This window comes from Camellia sinensis, chromosome 13 (assembly GCF_055761805.1).
Source record: "Camellia sinensis isolate YWXY chromosome 13, ASM5576180v1, whole genome shotgun sequence".
In the NCBI taxonomy this organism is placed as follows: Eukaryota; Viridiplantae; Streptophyta; class Magnoliopsida; order Ericales; family Theaceae; genus Camellia; species Camellia sinensis.
This window is the reverse complement of record NC_138973.1, coordinates 14,612,539-14,628,700: the sequence shown is the minus strand read 5'-3', so window position 1 is coordinate 14,628,700 and position 16,162 is coordinate 14,612,539. Positions and strand designations below refer to the sequence as shown.

General features: G+C 46.3%; 1 protein-coding gene across 1 annotated transcript in view; it reads right to left on the bottom strand.

Annotated features, from left to right (window-relative positions):
• LOC114264914 (potassium channel AKT1-like) overlaps window positions 1-16,162 on the bottom strand; it is a 73,279-nt gene that overhangs the window by 11,533 nt on the left and 45,584 nt on the right. The gene's annotated exons all lie outside the window — the stretch shown is intronic.

Here is a 16,162-nt window from a genome sequence, read left to right as displayed (position 1 = left end):
ATACATGATAGTTGTAGCATTTCATACACCATCTTAGAATAGCCGAGCCTGCTATAGTTGCATCTTGCATGTGTTGCATTAGGCATTTCTGTATGCTTAGGATTCATGCATTATTCCTAATAAGTGTCTATTTTGGCTTGGAGTACTCGGTGAGTTTTTATGCTTTAGCATCCTTGCATGCGTGTGAGTGAATGCCATGATAGCATGCTTACCATGAGGCTATGTGCTTATGTGATATATCTGCCTGAATGCTTGTGGGTGAAGGTTGAGTTGTTTAGATTGGAATAAATCATCGACTGTTTGTTTTAAGCCCACTAGATAGTGGCAAAACCATCTTTTCTAAACCCACCTGCGGGTGGTAAAATCTGCATTTTAAGCCTACTTGCGAGTAGCAAATCATCTTTCAAATAAACAAGCATGAAATGTTTTGTTCCAATTCGGGCGATCCAGTCTATACTTATATGCTGTGTGCATCACATAGTAACCTAGGCTAATAACCGGAATAAGAACTCACAATGTTTTCAAAAATTGATATCATGGTTAGTAGAGGCCGGTCTATGACCGGGCGAGCGGGGGTGCTCACGAAGTGACCTTCCCCAATCGTACCCAAGTTCCCGAGCCGAGGCAACTTTGGTGATGACGGACACGTGGCCTTTTGGCACCGAGTCAGGGTTTCCTAAATTTCCCAAAATAAAATATTTAGGTGGCGACTCTGTATCTGGCAAAGCAGTCCATGTTTGGCACTTCTTTCAAAAATCTGTTTTCTCAAAACGATTTGCCGGATTTGGACTCTTTGGTTCAGACTTAGAACCGTGACAACGAAAAATCGAGTCCGAGCTGTAGCAAGGTCCCCCGCGGGCTTGTTACAGTTTCTGGCGACTCTGCTGGGGATTTAGAGAACTTGACTCGAACTCATGATATCTGTTTTTGACTACACTTGTGTGTTTCTTTGCATTGCATTTGCATTGGTGCGCCTAGGACACCGTGTTTGCCATCTGCTATTCCTGAACGGTTTGCCGGAGGCTTGTCTTGTCAAGGCATGACCATAAGGCTGACCGGTTGTGGGCTCTGCCAGTATGGGAACACAAACCCCGGTTTTACCGGGGCACCTTTTTCGACCATTCGACCTAGTGCATATTCGGATCCATAGTGACCATTCAAAACTAGGACAGGTTGCTTACCCGTTTATAGGTTGTTTGAAACCGCTGCGTGCGTAGTGAAACCCTAGTTCCTGACAAAATAGGACAGGGAAACCCTACCCCTCCATAGGGGTGTTTTGGCTCTCACTTATCTGTTATGTGCTTTAGAGTGCGTCTCTACAGGAATGCATGTATCAGTGTATGAGTTTGGGCATCAAGCCTGCGGGCTTCAGTTCAGTATTATCAGTATCAGGCCTGCGGGCATCAGATCAGTATATGAGTTTGAGTATCGAGCCTGCGGGCATCAGTTCAGAATTGTCAGCATCAGGCCTACGGGCGTCAGTTCGGTATTGTGGGTGTCAAGCCGGCGGGCATCAGCCAGTATTAGAGGATTAGTTATATCTGCGGGTATCAGGTTCAGTTTTGGGGACAGGAACTTTGGGAACAGTGATCAGTGGTCAAATGCAGTTAGTCAGCTATATTCATGTCTGTATTGGTGGGATTGGGCTGAGATGCCGCATGTTTTCTCTTTCAGGGGGGATTCAAAGACTCGATTCAAAGCAACCAATGTTCTCCTTCGCTGAGGCAAGACAGGAAAAGACTCACCGATTCTTCAGATTCATTAGTCACCAACCCGGTCCATCTGATCCGTCAGTCACCAGTCACATCACCTCTGTTCAGTTCAGTAAAACTCGTGATGGCGCAACATCCGGAAGAAATTGTGGTTTTGGCAGCCACATTGGACCAAGGAATCACATTGCAAGGTTATACCGATGGTGAAGTGCCACACCCACCCAAGTCACCTGCCTCGCATCCGATCTGGGGACCCCAGTTATTTCAAACCCGTGAGCCCACCACATTCGAGTTGATGGGAATGATTGGTGACCTTCGAAGATCCGTGGCGGAACTAGCCTGCGGAATGTCGGTTCCGCCGCCAAATGCATCGTATGCAGGAAATTTCATACCGCAGGAGCCCCCGCTATTGGGACGAATTGTAATCGAACTTAGCCAACCTGAAGCCATCCCAAGTTCCGATAATGGCATGTCGACAACAACGGGGCTCCGCTCTGATGTAGCAACTCAAACCTTCTACCAAGCCGATGCGAGTGGCAAGAATAAGATGAAAGTGGACACCGATCCCTACGAACAACTCCTGTGGGCTGTTGAGGCTTTGAAAGCCGGAGGATTGAATAAACAGCAGGTGTTCGCTGTTGCTGTAAAAACTGTAAATGACATCTTCCCCACTCAGGCCGAGAGCAGTTTAGACCAGAGGGAAAATCAAGATTGGGACCGTCGTGCCAGAACAGTTCCTTCCAATCCTAACCCTGCACCTAGAAGAGATCAGAGAGCCAAGGCAACACCTGCCGACCCTTTTTCGAGTGCGTCCAGCAAAAGTCAGCAAGCCTCGAATTATCCGCCCCGAGGTCGTAGAGTCTTCCATGCCCTCTATATGCCTTTGTCTAAGGCCCTTCAAATCCTCGTCAAAAAAGGGCATCTCAAACCTCTCGAGCCTCGACCTCTCCCGAATCCTCTTCCAGCTAAGCATGATGGTACCCAGTACTGTGCATACCATCAGCAAACCGGTCACAGCACTGACAATTGCTTCCGTCTTCGCCACGAGGTACAAGATTTGATTGACAATGAAGTTATCCTTCCTCCAAGCTCGGCAAAGTCTGTCACCATCGGGTTGGTGGATTTCGGGGGTAATGCAAGTATGTGATCAGGGGTTGGACCACCTGTGGGCGGCGCGCGGTTTACCTCGAATGTGGTGTATGGCACGCACTGTTTTGAGCATTTGTGAGTGCTGGGTTTTGTGCATGCTGACTTAGGTATTGGTTCAGTTTTGTTGTTTTGTTTTGAGTCTGTCTTTTTGTTTTGAGTCAGCCTTTTTTGTTTTGGGCCTGTCTTGTTGTATCGAGTCAGTCCTGTTGTGTAGGAGTTGGGTGATTCCGGGGGGGGGTGTTACCTCGGGCATCACCATTTTGTTTTGTGTTTGTCTTTTCGTTTTGTTTTGAGTCTGTTTCCGCCAGGGAGCCAGTTGTACCAACAGATCTGAATGAAACAGCAGTGGTTTTTCATGCTTTGTGCTTGCTTCTGCTTTGTGCCAGTTGTGCTAGAAAGTTCGAATGAAACGGCAGTACTTTTCGCCTACTCTTTTGCACCCCGAAATCATTGTAATGACCTGAGTTTTTCCAAACTTTTTTTGAACACTGCGGTGAAAACGAAGAGGAAGGAATTCCTCGGGATTTGCAAAACTTTGATCAACTGAGAGAAAGAGAGGCGTGCTAAGCCCTTAATGAATGAAATCATGCTTGTTAGCGTGAGTACTGAGAAGGACCCTGGCTTGATCCAGACTGGTTTCACACTATCTTCAGCGCGAGTGATTTGTCGCTTTCTTAAAAATTTTCAAAAACAAAATGTTTTGCGCGGTCCTGCGAAGACCTGTGTGGAATCGCTCCTGAGATTGTGCAGCCTAGGATCGCTCTCAGCCTCGAGACTCAACCCCTTCGCTTCCAAACCTTGAACTTGAATTCAGAAGGCTCAACGGTCAACTACAATGTGAGGCCTGTGCGGCCAGATTTGATGCAGCCCTCGAACAAGAGGCACCCAAAGTCAGATCAAAAGATCAGATCTCATCAAAAGAAGCTTGCAAAGCAAAACAGCAGCCATTCTCCTGGATCCAGATGACTTCAGGACCTCAAAACCATTTGGCATGGACTTACTATACTTTTACCCTTGAGAGGCTCGCTGGGCCGAAAACCCGGAAGGGCGACCCAGGCAAAAGTTAGAGCAAGAAAAGAAGAAAAAGAACAAAAAAGAAGCAAAAAATGCAAAAGAAAAGAAAAAAAGAAAAGAGCAAAAAAGAAAAATGCAAAGAAATGAAAAGAATTGAAAAGAAAAGAAGAACAAAGCTCGCAAGGTCGAAAACCCGCGACGGGCGCCTTGGCAAAAGTTAGAGCATAAAGAGGAGAGGTTAATACCCGAGTGTACCTTAACCCCGAACTACGTGAGGCTTGATTCCCATCTTTGGGATACGTAGGCAACTTCATTCTGAAGTCTAGCCGTAAAACACTTCAAATTCGATTATGTCCATGCGATGGTTTTTGTCGTCTTTGCCTTCTCTGTATCCGAGAGTTCGGTTGCAATCATCGCTCTGAGGACTGACTACAATACACTACGGTGCCATTCAGACAAGGGGCAACTTTCCGTTGCCATTCAATGCACCACGGTGTTATCCAGACAAGGGGCAACTTTCCGTTGCCATTCAATGCGCCGTGGCGCCGTCCAAACAAGGGGCAACTTTCTGTTGCCATTCAATGCGCCGCGGTGCCGTTCAAACAAGGGGCAACTTTCCGTTGCCATGTAGCGTCCCTCAAGCAAGGGGCAATCTTCTTTCGAATCCGAGGTTGTGCATCTCGAGAGTAGGTTCCGTGCTCGTTGAGTAGTGATCGTTTGCAAAAATAGTTTTTGAGAATTTTTACTGAGGTTGACTAATCTTTGGAAAAGTATCCCGTTTTCAAAACTGGACCATTTCTTGGACCCAAAAAAGGAAAACTCTCAGTGCTCATAGCCTAACTTGCATGATTTTAAATCAGAAAATTGAACAAGCATGTTAATCTAACTCTCATTTTGGTCAAAATTTTTTAGGAGAAAACTAAAACAAAAAATGGTCAAAATGATGAACTAGGGGCATAGTTGAGTCAGGCTTCCTGTCTTTCCCATTGTCAACATACTTGCCAAGAAGGGCACTCTACCCGTCAGAAAAGGGCGCAACAAAGGGCAGAAAGCTCCCACATCCTCCAAGCAGCGAGATATCAAGTCGAGTGCGAAGCACGAATTGGAATGGATCAAGATGCTCCATTCCCTCATCCGGCTCATCGACAGATGTCACTGAAGGAAATAGCCGCGAGCTGATTATGTTGGGTGCGAGCCCACAACTTGCTGTTTATCCATCAATCACCCAGGGGAGGGATGAAAAATGAGAGATTGAAGAATAGAGAGATGTGTGATGAGAGAAAAAGTGAGAAGAGGGCTTTTTCAGAAAAACAAGAGCTTGAGGGCCGAGTGATGTGAGGATCACAAATGAGAAAGGGTGGGAAACACTACCCGGTGAAACAGGCTCCTTGTGCACGTCTGAGTGTCGTGTCTTCTTGTTTTATCTCGATTCTTGTTTTGAGTCGTTTCGAGTGTTACTCAATGTGTCTAGGTTGTGTGCCTTTTATTTCCTTGTTGAGTTGTCTTGCTGTGTCCAGTCGTAGGCTCGATACCCGGTCAAAAGCTCATCTCTCAATTTCAAAAATAAAATCGTTTTGCGCTCCGAGTGTCGTGCCGTTCTCCACATCTGTGCAAAACAGAATTTGTTCTTTCATAAAACCGCAAGGTTCAACCCAGGTCATGCGAGAACAGTAGAACCAGGACCTATTTGAAGCTATATGGGTTCCAGACTACAAAGCAAAAGCAAAAGAGGAAATGTCGGGCATCTGAGTTTGTTTCAACTTCAGTAAGTTCCGAGACTACATTCCGTGTGTACCTCTTCAGGTCTTGCCAAAGCTCCGAAGTATGAGTGTGCCTCTACCCCAAGCTCAAGATCCAATCTGCTTCAAGCCAAAATGGCAATCGAAGTGCTCCCTCGGAAAACCAGCCCCTGCCAGATGCATCTTGGCTATGTTTGCAATGAGTTCCTAGGAGACCAACTGCGACGGTGGAAACTAGAGTTCGAATGGCTGATGCCTAGAACGTAAAGGTTCGGGATTTCCGAGACTAAAGTCTGGTTTAAATACCCAGAGGCGTGTCCTCGGCTTGAAATCTGTATGGAAGCCCCATAGGTTGAGATAGCGGGTATGCACCTCAATTCTGGATACTGAACCAACCTAGTCTGTCACCCCGTTAGAGAATAGGGAAAGTTGTGAACATAACCAGGAAGGAAAGGTAGTAACTGCGGTTTAGGAGTACAGTCAAGAAAGCGCAAGAAGAACCCACTCTCTTCAACTCAAAAGGTTTCTGCGGAATTTTCAACTCGTGTCTTCGACGTGTAGCTCATCGTCAGTCGGCATGCACGAGGTGTATCCTTTTTGAAATGAATCATGACCCCTCCGAGAGGTAAATCGGAGGTTGTGTTTGAAAATTGGTCTACTTAAGGCTTGTATTCCCTTGTTCGGCATTTTGTTTCAACTATGCATTGTTATGCTCATCAATTGCATTGTTATGCACATCTATCTAGCATTGTTATGCTCATTACTTGCGTTGTTATGTACACTTCACCTGCATCGTTATGCACCTTTTCACTTACAGATTGTTATCTTTCTCTCTGGCATGTGATATGCTGAGAGGTTTTCTCTTGCGTGTGATACGCTGAGAAACTTTCCCTTTCTCTCTGGCATGTGATATGCTGAGAGGTTTTCTCTTGCGTGTGATACGCTGAGAAACTTTCCCTTTCCTCCCTAGCATGTGATATGCTGAGAGGTTTTCTCTTGCGTGTGATACGCTGAGAAATTTATCCTTTCTCTCTTGCATGTGATATGCTGAGAGGTTTTCTCTTGCGTGTGATACGCTGAGAAATTTTCCCTTCTCTCCTTTGCGTGTGATACGCTGAGAAATTTTCCCTTCTCTTCTTTGCGTGTGATACGCTGAGAACTTATCTTGTTTGCCTCTCTTGCATGTGATATGCTGAGAGGTTTTCTCTTGCGTGTGATACGCTGAGAAATTTACCTTTCCTCTTTTGCGTATGATACGCTGAGAGGTTTACCTTCTTCCTCTTCTATGTGTGATACGCTGAGAAATTTACCTTTCCTCTTTTGCGTATGATACGCTGAGAGGTTTACCTTCTTCCTCTTCTATGTGTGATACGCTGAGAAATTTACCTTTCCTCTTTTGCGTATGATACGCTGAGAGGTTTACCTTCTTCCTCTCCTATGTGTGATACGCAGAGAGATGTTGTGTGTGAGACTCCGAGTTTTTCTCAGTAGTCGCTTTTAGCCTTCTCCGCGTGAGACGCGGTGAGAATTGCATAATTTTCTTACATCCTTTCTGCACGAGGTGTAGTTTGGCTCGGGTTTACTTGCTTACCTAGCATTCGCTTAAAATGTTACATCTATTTCGCATATTTGCTTCATCACAGCTCTCTTTGCATGATCATGACTCAACAATCTTGGCTTCGCGTAGCGTATAAGTCCACTCAACAATCTTGGCTTCGCGTAGCGTATAAGTCCACTCAACAATCTTGGCTTCGCGTAGCGTATAAGTCCACTCTACAATCTTGGCTTCGCGTAGCGTATAAGTCCACTCTACAATCTTGGCTTCGCGTAGCGTATAAGTCCACTCAACAATCTTGGCTTCGCGTAGCGTATAAGTCCACTCTACAATCTTGGCTTCGCGTAGCGTATAAGTCCACTCAACAATCTTGGCTTCGCGTAGCGTATAAGTCCACTCTACAATCTTGGCTTCGCGTAGCGTATAAGTCCACTCTACAATCTTGGCTTCGCGTAGCGTATAAGTCCACTCTACAATCTTGGCTTCGCGTAGCGTATAAGTCCACTCTACAATCTTGGCTTCGCGTAGCGTATAAGTCCACTCAACAATCTTGGCTTCGCGTAGCGTATAAGTCCACTCTACAATCTTGGCTTCGCGTAGCGTATAAGTCCACTCTACAATCTTGGCTTCGCGTAGCGTATAAGTCCACTCTACAATCTTGGCTTCGCGTAGCGTATAAGTCCACTCTACAATCTTGGCTTCGCGTAGCGTATAAGTCCACTCAACAATCTTGGCTTCGCGTAGCGTATAAGTCCACTCTACAATCTTGGCTTCGCGTAGCGTATAAGTCCACTCTACAATCTTGGCTTCGCGTAGCGTATAAGTCCACTCTACAATCTTGGCTTCGCGTAGCGTATAAGTCCACTCTACAATCTTGGCTTCGCGTAGCGTATAAGTCCACTCTACAATCTTGGCTTCGCGTAGCGTATAAGTCCACTCTACAATCTTGGCTTCGCGTAGCGTATAAGTCCACTCTACAATCTTGGCTTCGCGTAGCGTATAAGTCCACTCTACAATCTTGGCTTCGCGTAGCGTATAAGTCCACTCTACAATCTTGGCTTCGCGTAGCGTATAAGTCCACTCTACAATCTTGGCTTCGCGTAGCGTATAAGTCCACTCTACAATCTTGGCTTCGCGTAGCGTATAAGTCCACTCAACAATCTTGACTTCGCGTAGCGTATAAGTCCACTCATCAAAACCGGCTTCGCGTAGCGTATAAGTCCAACTTTCAAATCGGCTTCGCGTAGCGTATAAGTCCAACTTTCAAAAACCGGCTTCGCGTAGCGTATAAGTCCAATCTTCAAAATCTTCTTGCATATCATTTTGCATTTTGCCCCCCCCTTGCCTGCGGGCATGCCTGCGGGCACATCTCTGTTTATCTTGTATGTTTGTCTAAGTCTTAGGCCTTGTCAAAAATGGGTCGTCTCTGGGCTTTGACATTCACTCCCGTCACTTGTGACTTCCGAGTTCTGTCAAAGAGGGGCAACTGTAGACACCCCATTTTTGACCGACCTTAAGACTTAGGCGTCACCGATTGAGCGCTTGGTGATATTTCATAATGTGCTCGTTCAGAAGTTTCAGAGTCTTGGCTGCGAGCCCCGCCTCCGGATTTCCGAACCCTCTTCTGTGCCTTGTCTCGGTTTGCGAACCAGACTCGGTTTTCTATGTTTCTTTCCCTGAGGGAAGAGAGAGGTCCCGTAGACCATCTCTCAATGTCCGTAGGCTACGTTTGGTGGCCGTAGGCCATTTTTCCCATTTCGGAGCCCGGTTTCCGGTTTTCGGAGCCGTCAGGCCGTGTGCCTCGGTTCGGGACCGCCTAACCATCTCCGTTTGCTCTAATTTTTGGCATACATCTTATTTCATCCCTTTTGAGGGACACTGGGGGCTAAGAAACCCACTTCGAGGTCGAATACGATTTTCGGTGCTTAACAGCCCATTTCCGGGACCCCGAACTACGTGTTTTGGCTCCGGAACATTCGTCTTGCAACGGTTTTCGCTCATTTTTGGCAGGTACCTCTGTTTTATCACATGGAAGGTCACTGAAGGGTGGGAGGCCAGCAATTGTTGCGACAGCCAGTTATCTCTCCTCCCGAGCCTCCCGGCGCCCGTTTTTCTAACTTCCGGGCTAATGTTGAATACCTTAGAGCTAGCGTTGCCAACTTTCAACCACATATCTGTGATCTACACATCTGAGAGGCCCCTAAAAGTTCATGGCCGGCCATTAAGGTCATTTGACCCTTTTGACCCCTTTCTTCCGGGCTAATGTTGAACCCCTTGGACCCTTTTTCTCCAACTTTCAACCACATATCTGTGATGTACACACCTGAGAGGCCACTAAAAGTTCATGGCCGGCCATTAAAGTCACTTGACCCTTTTGAACCCCTCTTTCCGAGCCACTGTTGAACCCCTTGGACCCACTTTCTTGGAATTTCAATTACATGGTTGTGATGAGGAGACCTAGGGGAACATCACCATGTGGTGGCCGGCCACCAAATTTGATTGAACCTTTTGACCCCTAGCCGGCCGGCTAGGGGGGGTGGCCGGCCAGCCACCTGCAGCCAAAGCAATGGGCCGGCCTGCTTCCTCACTGTGTGTGCTTTACAGCTGTCCAGCTGTTTCCCCCCAGAAAATATCCCAATTCGGGGATATTTTGTGGGGAAAGATTGCCTCCTTTTGGCCCCACCTTTACACCCATCTTCTTGTCCATATAACCAGCTGAGGTCCTTCTTGACAAGGGTTAGAAACTTTCATCTTCAAGCTTCCATAGCCAACTCCATCTTCTTCCTTCTCAATTCTTGAAAAAACCCTAAGTCCCTAACCATCATTCCTTCTACACCACCAAGCTCTACCACCACCATCTCATTTCCAGCAACAAGGAAGGATTCTTGAAGGCTAAAGAAGCTGCAAATCCATCTAAGAAGCAACAAAAGTGTTGATCTTCAAGGGTAAGTAATACTTTGACCCTTTTGACCCTTTTTCTTGATCAATATGTAAGCCATGCATGCTTTTTGTGTTGAGCTCCGGCCATAACTGAAAGTGGCCCTCTTTTGAGCTCATTTTCACTTTTCATTAAGGGCTCAACCCTGTTTGAGCCCTCCATGATGCACTTGCTTCATTGACCCTCTTGTATGTCAACATTTTGCATGCTATTTTTAGCCTATATGTAATCTGTTTTTGAGCATGTTGTAATCTGTGAATGTGCTTATTTTGGGCCCTTCTTCAACATTGTTGAAGGGCCCCTCACCATTTGGTGCCTCCATGTGTCACTTGTAGTTATATCCATTATTTGGCCCCATTTTTGCATAAATTGGTAGCCCTCTTTGCTTCTGTTTTTGGACCTTGGTCCGAACTTAAAGTAGCCTTATTTTGGCCTATAATTCATGTTTCATTAACACTTTTTTTCTGTTTGGTGAATATTTTGCATACTTCATGTTATAGCCACTTTTGAGCTTCATTTTGCATAGCATTTTTAGCATATTTGTATATTGATTTGAGGCTTGTCATATACTGTAAATATTCATATTTTTGGTCCCTCTTCAGTGTTGTAGAAGGAAATTTTTCAGTTTGGGTTTAGCTTATACTACTTGCTTCATTACCCCTATCTTGGCCCCTCTTCTTGTATGCTATTTTTGCCATACCTATATTTGCTGTTTGGCCATGTTTATAACTGGAAAAGTGCTTATCTTGGGGCTGTCTAGTTTCTGTCTTTGCATTGCATGTCCATGTTGTGCATATTTAGCATGGCTATAGGCCATTTCGGGTGCTTAATGTTGCATTTCGGGACATTTCCTTGCATTTCATATCATTTCGCCTCATCCTGGGGCTGTTTTCCCCTTGTTTTGTTGCTGAAATTCCATTAGCATGCTTGCATATCATTTTTGCCATGTTGCATCACATTTCATCATTGCCTCGGTTTGCGTGCCCGTGTGCACGCATTTCGAGGCACTTCATTTTCTGCCATCGGCATCTTATGTGAGTGCGGCTGAGGCTCTCTCATGTTAGTATAAGTCCATACTTCATTTTCCATGTCATTTGCATTGCGTATGCATTGCCTCGGTTTGTGTGCCCGTGTGCACGCATTTCGAGGCACTTCATTTTCTGCCATCGGCATCTTATGTGAGTGCGGCTGAGGCTCTCTCATGTTAGTATAAGTCCATACTTCATTTTCCATGTCATTTGCATTGCGTATGCATTGCCTCGGTTTGCGTGCCCGTGTGCACGCATTTCGAGGCACTTCATTTTCTGCCATCGGCATCTTATGTGAGTGCGGCTGAGGCTCTCTCATGTTAGTATAAGTCCATACTTCATTTTCCATGTCATTTGCATTGCGTATGCATTGCCTCGGTTTGCGTGCCCGTGTGCACGCATTTCGAGGCACTTCATTTTCTGCCATCGGCATCTTATGTGAGTGCGGCTGAGGCTCTCTCATGTTAGTATAAGTCCATACTTCATTTTCTATGTCATTTGCATTGCGTATGCATTGCCTCGGTTTGCGTGCCCGTGTGCACGCATTTCGAGGCACTTCATTTTCACCCGTCGGCATCCTATGTGAGTGTGGCTGAGGCTCACTCGTGTTGGTATAAGCCCATTTGTCATTTCCATATCATTTCATCATATTCTATCATTGTCTCGGTTTGCGTGCCCGCGTGCACGTATTTCGAGACACATATCATTGCCTCGGTTTGTGTGCCCGCGTACACGTATTTCGAGACACATATCATTGCCTCGGTTTGCGTGCCCGCATGCACGTATTTCGAGACACATAGCATTGCCTCGGTTTGCGTGCCCGCATGCACGTATTTCGAGACACATAGCATTGCCTCGGTTTGCGTGCCCGTGTGCACGCATTTTGAGACACTTCATTTACACAGCATTTTACCATTGCCTCGGTTTGCGTGCTCGCGTGCATGCATTTCGAGGCACCTCATTTTCATTGCATTCTGTCATTTTCTCGGGTTGCGTGCCCGGGTACACGCATTTCGAGGCATTTCACTTTCATAGCATTGTGTATGTTAGGATTGTATATTAGTTGCATTTCATGCATATCATGCATATTGCATCATGTCCGGAATAGGAGTTAGCCCGGGCACGGGAAACGAAGTACATTTCGTACTTCGAGTGACGGAATGTATCTCAATTCCCCAGTCACCGACACTCCGGATTATCCATGATGGAGTTAGGTTTTAGCTGTAGTTTCATGTGCATTCATCCTATATTGAGTTGCGCATTTCGGCTCCTCGGCCATCATGCCTCGGTATGCGTGATTGGTGGCACGAGGATCGAGACATGCATATATTTGTGCAAATACATTGCTATGCCCCTTTCCTGCTCTCTGTTGCAGCAAAACGCAGAATCAGCAACTTTTCGAGGCTTGGCACGTATTTCAAGAAACAGGTGTAAACAGAGGCTAATTGGGGCATTCCGGTGGATTTCCGCGCAAGACAACCCGGACATGCATCATCCATCAGAAGCAAGGCAGTCCCTGGCTTGCACGCCAGTTTTATTTGCTTTCTTCATTAATTAATTAGGAATTTGTACATTATTTGGACTGTATTATTCGGACTGTAATATTCTTTTATTTGGACTGTATTATTTATTCGGACCCTCCGAGTGAGGGCACAACTGTAATAAGTGTGGGTGAGTGTGATGTATGTCTTCCAATCCCACGTCTTTCTCCCTTTTATTTATCCGCTTTTGATGGTTAGATTAGGGCATGTTTAAATTAGCATACAGTATGACAGCATGTTTGCATCATTCATCTGTATTGCATGCACCGGGCTCGGCGCATCATACTAACTGCATTGTACTTTCAATTCCAAATTGAATACATGATAGTTGTAGCATTTCATACACCATCTTAGAATAGCCGAGCCTGCTATAGTTGCATCTTGCATGTGTTGCATTAGGCATTTCTGTATGCTTAGGATTCATGCATTATTCCTAATAAGTGTCTATTTTGGCTTGGAGTACTCGGTGAGTTTTTATGCTTTAGCATCCTTGCATGCGTGTGAGTGAATGCCATGATAGCATGCTTACCATGAGGCTATGTGCTTATGTGATATATCTGCCTGAATGCTTGTGGGTGAAGGTTGAGTTGTTTAGATTGGAATAAATCATCGACTGTTTGTTTTAAGCCCACTAGATAGTGGCAAAACCATCTTTTCTAAACCCACCTGCGGGTGGTAAAATCTGCATTTTAAGCCTACTTGCGAGTAGCAAATCATCTTTCAAATAAACAAGCATGAAATGTTTTGTTCCAATTCGGGCGATCCAGTCTATACTTATATGCTGTGTGCATCACATAGTAACCTAGGCTAATAACCGGAATAAGAACTCACAATGTTTTCAAAAATTGATATCATGGTTAGTAGAGGCCGGTCTATGACCGGGCGAGCGGGGGTGCTCACGAAGTGACCTTCCCCAATCGTACCCAAGTTCCCGAGCCGAGGCAACTTTGGTGATGACGGACACGTGGCCTTTTGGCACCGAGTCAGGGTTTCCTAAATTTCCCAAAATAAAATATTTAGGTGGCGACTCTGTATCTGGCAAAGCAGTCCATGTTTGGCACTTCTTTCAAAAATCTGTTTTCTCAAAACGATTTGCCGGATTTGGACTCTTTGGTTCAGACTTAGAACCGTGACAACGAAAAATCGAGTCCGAGCTGTAGCAAGGTCCCCCGCGGGCTTGTTACAGTTTCTGGCGACTCTGCTGGGGATTTAGAGAACTTGACTCGAACTCATGATATCTGTTTTTGACTACACTTGTGTGTTTCTTTGCATTGCATTTGCATTGGTGCGCCTAGGACACCGTGTTTGCCATCTGCTATTCCTGAACGGTTTGCCGGAGGCTTGTCTTGTCAAGGCATGACCATAAGGCTGACCGGTTGTGGGCTCTGCCAGTATGGGAACACAAACCCCGGTTTTACCGGGGCACCTTTTTCGACCATTCGACCTAGTGCATATTCGGATCCATAGTGACCATTCAAAACTAGGACAGGTTGCTTACCCGTTTATAGGTTGTTTGAAACCGCTGCGTGCGTAGTGAAACCCTAGTTCCTGACAAAATAGGACAGGGAAACCCTACCCCTCCATAGGGGTGTTTTGGCTCTCACTTATCTGTTATGTGCTTTAGAGTGCGTCTCTACAGGAATGCATGTATCAGTGTATGAGTTTGGGCATCAAGCCTGCGGGCTTCAGTTCAGTATTATCAGTATCAGGCCTGCGGGCATCAGATCAGTATATGAGTTTGAGTATCGAGCCTGCGGGCATCAGTTCAGAATTGTCAGCATCAGGCCTACGGGCGTCAGTTCGGTATTGTGGGTGTCAAGCCGGCGGGCATCAGCCAGTATTAGAGGATTAGTTATATCTGCGGGTATCAGGTTCAGTTTTGGGGACAGGAACTTTGGGAACAGTGATCAGTGGTCAAATGCAGTTAGTCAGCTATATTCATGTCTGTATTGGTGGGATTGGGCTGAGATGCCGCATGTTTTCTCTTTCAGGGGGGATTCAAAGACTCGATTCAAAGCAACCAATGTTCTCCTTCGCTGAGGCAAGACAGGAAAAGACTCACCGATTCTTCAGATTCATTAGTCACCAACCCGGTCCATCTGATCCGTCAGTCACCAGTCACATCACCTCTGTTCAGTTCAGTAAAACTCGTGATGGCGCAACATCCGGAAGAAATTGTGGTTTTGGCAGCCACATTGGACCAAGGAATCACATTGCAAGGTTATACCGATGGTGAAGTGCCACACCCACCCAAGTCACCTGCCTCGCATCCGATCTGGGGACCCCAGTTATTTCAAACCCGTGAGCCCACCACATTCGAGTTGATGGGAATGATTGGTGACCTTCGAAGATCCGTGGCGGAACTAGCCTGCGGAATGTCGGTTCCGCCGCCAAATGCATCGTATGCAGGAAATTTCATACCGCAGGAGCCCCCGCTATTGGGACGAATTGTAATCGAACTTAGCCAACCTGAAGCCATCCCAAGTTCCGATAATGGCATGTCGACAACAACGGGGCTCCGCTCTGATGTAGCAACTCAAACCTTCTACCAAGCCGATGCGAGTGGCAAGAATAAGATGAAAGTGGACACCGATCCCTACGAACAACTCCTGTGGGCTGTTGAGGCTTTGAAAGCCGGAGGATTGAATAAACAGCAGGTGTTCGCTGTTGCTGTAAAAACTGTAAATGACATCTTCCCCACTCAGGCCGAGAGCAGTTTAGACCAGAGGGAAAATCAAGATTGGGACCGTCGTGCCAGAACAGTTCCTTCCAATCCTAACCCTGCACCTAGAAGAGATCAGAGAGCCAAGGCAACACCTGCCGACCCTTTTTCGAGTGCGTCCAGCAAAAGTCAGCAAGCCTCGAATTATCCGCCCCGAGGTCGTAGAGTCTTCCATGCCCTCTATATGCCTTTGTCTAAGGCCCTTCAAATCCTCGTCAAAAAAGGGCATCTCAAACCTCTCGAGCCTCGACCTCTCCCGAATCCTCTTCCAGCTAAGCATGATGGTACCCAGTACTGTGCATACCATCAGCAAACCGGTCACAGCACTGACAATTGCTTCCGTCTTCGCCACGAGGTACAAGATTTGATTGACAATGAAGTTATCCTTCCTCCAAGCTCGGCAAAGTCTGTCACCATCGGGTTGGTGGATTTCGGGGGTAATGCAAGTATGTGATCAGGGGTTGGACCACCTGTGGGCGGCGCGCGGTTTACCTCGAATGTGGTGTATGGCACGCACTGTTTTGAGCATTTGTGAGTGCTGGGTTTTGTGCATGCTGACTTAGGTATTGGTTCAGTTTTGTTGTTTTGTTTTGAGTCTGTCTTTTTGTTCTGAGTCAGCCTTTTTTGTTTTGGGCCTGTCTTGTTGTATCGAGTCAGTCCTGTTGTGTAGGAGTTGGGTGATTCCGGGGGGGGGTGTTACCTCGGGCATCACCATTTTGTTTTGTGTTTGTCTTTTCGTTTTGTTTTGAGTCTGTTTCCGCCAG